We start from the raw sequence: 4,079 nt of genomic DNA on the forward strand, positions 1-4,079 counted from the left end.
TATATATATATATATATATATATATATATATATATATATATATATATATATATATATATAATTCTTGTAATTTCCTCTAGAGCCAAACAAGTATAGCTCTTATAAAACAGTTTGGTTCAAATGCATAAACATGGCGAAACAAACAAATTATTATTTTCTGCTCATTATTTCCGCGTTTCTCTTCGTAATTGTTTTGCTTTAACAGTTTGGTCCTTTACAAGATGTACTTTAACGATTGTTTTGCTTGGTTACGGAAGAAATTGGGAGAAAAACACAGGAATGATATAAACTAAAACTAGAAAATTTTAATTATTGTGCACGAATAATTTTATAGATACTCCATTGTAGCATTAATGTATCATTTAGAGACTAAGTGGATTTAAACTCGACAAGTCGACCACCTTGTAGCTTAACCAACTCGACAACACACCTAATAACTTAGGGTCCAAGCCTTGGACCTATGAATAAGAGAATCACTCAACAAAAAGATCACAAAACTCATCAGCAACTGTAATCATTAGTTCTAGTTTTGCATCTGGATGCATCTAGAGCGTTTTCCACCAACACCACACCTTGGCTTAACCATTTAATAGCTTAACATACACTATGCAACCCGACCTTACCACTTAGCAACTCGATAAATACTGTGTGCCTCAGACTCACCATTTAACAACTCGACAACACTACTGAACAACTCGGTTACAACATTAAAGCACCCAAACATCATGACTTAGCAATCTAACCAATGTAGATTGAAACAGAAAGACCTAGAAAATACTTCATCACATTGTAGTTCATGAATTTAGCACATTAAACCCTACTTAAAATACCCAACAAGTAGGAATGGCAAAAAGAATTCCACTAGCAGATATTCGCAGATAAAATCATCGACGTTAATTGGTACCTGCAGATATTTACTACATGTGGATTGTGGATATTTTAATTCCCGTTTATAAACGGATAGGGTTCAAGTATTATACTAATCGACCCACAGATACTCGTTACTCTCAAGAAATAAAAATAATAATTTAATTTATATCTTATTTAATTAAATTAAATTTAAAATAAAATTAATTTATATTTTATTAGATTAAACTTAATTAAAATTAAACTTAATTAAAATTAAACTTTAGTTTATATTTATATTAAATTTTATATATTTGTTAGTAATTTTATTTAAATTTATTTTAAAAATGTATAAAATATATATTTTTTAATATTTACAGGTATTCACATATATCTACAGGTTTTAAAATATTGTGGATTTTTTTGAAATGGATACCAGCGTGCATAATGAATGGGTTTCAAATAAAGTTTTTATTTTGTGAATCAAATTACAAGTAGACACTATGCCTATATGATCCGTCATTTCTACCGCACATCCCGACTTAGCCTATTGATATCACAAATCAACCCTGAAAGAACACAACAACTTAACAACTTAGATTCGAGATAAAAACCTCCAGTAACATAAACAACTTGATACACTTGATAACAACTCAATTTTGATTAATAACCATTTGTTCAAGATTAACCAACATGGTTTAAAAGTGCAATAGCGCGGATTAACACCAAAGAGCATGGTTCCCATAAAATACCACTCAAAGTATCATAGATCAACAGCTTAATTAAAACAGATTCATGATAAACACCTTAGTTATATTATCACTAATTCAACATGGACAACACAACTCACTTATATTATCATTAATTCAACTTAAAAGTCAATCTGAATCCATTTTCATACAACTAGGTTTGGACTTTAACCACACATGTTCATTAATCGCTATTTTGCATCACCACATATACATATAACTACTACACCAAAACAACGAGCACTCACAACCCAAAATTCACTTATAAACTATATTTATATATTGTACTGATAGTAACCTATCCCATTCTATTTTTCTGTGGCTTGGTTTATCCCTTAACAAAACATTAACATAATTCTTGCTTACCCTCCCTCCCTTATTTCTAGAATATTATAAATATATCATGATATTAAAATCTTGATTGATTATGATGCCAACTTTCATTTCTAGCCTCGCTTTCACATTAAAGCATGATTCCCCTCGGGTTAATTTCCACATTAAAAAAAATGTGATCGATTGCTCGTTACAAGTCCTTCTCCCTAATTACCATAATAAAATTTAATTACCTATGTCTGTGTCTAGATTTAATGCACCTATTCTTTGCTCATCCCCTTAAAAACAACATGAATAAACAAAAAATACACTCTAGCCCAAGTTCAAACCATTTATCTAAAACACCAAACCAACTATCACATTCATCTTTGCTATAATAATAAACAACAAACCATATACATATATGCACATTAATCACGTCAATTAATAATAAAATAAATTAATAATTAAAATCACATTTTATGCACATTTTATGAACTACATTTTATTTGCACAATACTTATATTTTTCTTATTTTTAATTACTGATGCCAACATCTACCACCCTTTTAGATATTTAATTTTCTTGATTCTTATAGTTAGTATGCTTAGGCCCTTTGCATAACGCAGTCCCTGCAGGCTAATGACAGATGAGGTGGGTTAACTTACATAGCCTGCATTCACTTTTTGAATTGAATCCCTAAAATCCAACAACACTGATTATAGCTCATGCTGGCATGTGTTTCTTCTCTTCTCTTAATCCAGTCCAAAATAGGGATAACAAAAATACCCGTGACTAGTATCTATTAGTAAAAAGAAAATTATATTTTAACACATTTTTTGACACTATTTTGACACTGTACATGTGTCAAGATGTGGTTGGATGATTTCAAATTTAAAAAAAAAAAAAAACTTTAGTTTTTCTCTTCCAAATATACTCTTATCTAAGCTTTTTTAATTTGAAATTGTCCAACCACATCTTGACACGTGTGCAGTGTCAAAATAGTATCAAAAAATGATATTAAAATATCATTTTCCTTAGTAAAATCTATTGCAGATGGTTGGTATCCAAGGAAACATGTTACTCGTGTGCAACAGGTAGTAGTTAGTTTATTACTCTTATTAACGGGTCGAGTTCGACTATTATATTATCTGTATTTGTAAGTGTTTGTTATCCGTTGAAAAATTGAAATTACATTTTTATGCTTAGATTTAAATTAAGTTTTATTGTTTTGCCACTTTCTAGTGTTGTGCAATAGTTGTATCAACTAGTATTTTGCTATCACTGATTGACAACCAAAGGACACACACTATGTTGGATTTATGAACCTGAACGCGCATTGTGCTACCATTGGTGTTAGACTTACGAATTAGAGCACGCACATTGTACCATCAATGTTAACTTTGTCGATCAAAAACGGTACTCTAAGTTCTCTTCCAACTACCTCTTTTCGTTTTTCCTAATTTTTTTTGTTTTTTCTTCTCCGAACGGTGTTTCAATGGGTGGGTATGGGTTTTCATGGATAGTGTTTGCACTGTAGTAGTTTTCATGGATTCTATTCATAAGATTGAGATCCATGGTAGATAGAAAACCCCTTATTCGGAAGTTTCATTTTCCTTTCAAAACTAGGGAAAAAGATTATTTTGATAATAAATTATTGCATATGGACTCTGTATCGTGTGTCTGTAGTAAAAAAAGGGAAAAACATTATTCTAATTACCACACTTCTAGCAGCTAATTCAAAATAGAAAAAAAAAATTGTTTATGATGTGTTGTCTGTGACAGTTCAATTTATCATTTCACGTATATTGCAATCCAAAATTTGACTCCGGTAATTTGGTCCCTCAAATGATAAATTCATGTTGTCCGTTAATTTACTCCTTATGAGGAAATTTCAAGTAGAAAGTGTACGATAGTATTTCTCTAACGATCGGTGTAAACCGAACGGTCAAGCCCATTACATAAATGGGCCGAATTATTAAACTGATTCAGTTTTATTGGACTCGAAGGCCCATTATGTCACAAACATAAAAGAACACACGGTATCATCATATAATATCATATATATCTCCAGTATCAAATAATATCTCAACAGAGATATTTCAGGTAAGTTTGTTTATATTTTGTTCTGTTTATATTTTATTTTGTTATATTGATCCAAAGCCTATAAAT

This window comes from Vigna radiata, unplaced genomic scaffold, assembly GCF_000741045.1.
Source record: "Vigna radiata var. radiata cultivar VC1973A unplaced genomic scaffold, Vradiata_ver6 scaffold_304, whole genome shotgun sequence".
NCBI classification, from domain to species: Eukaryota; Viridiplantae; Streptophyta; class Magnoliopsida; order Fabales; family Fabaceae; genus Vigna; species Vigna radiata.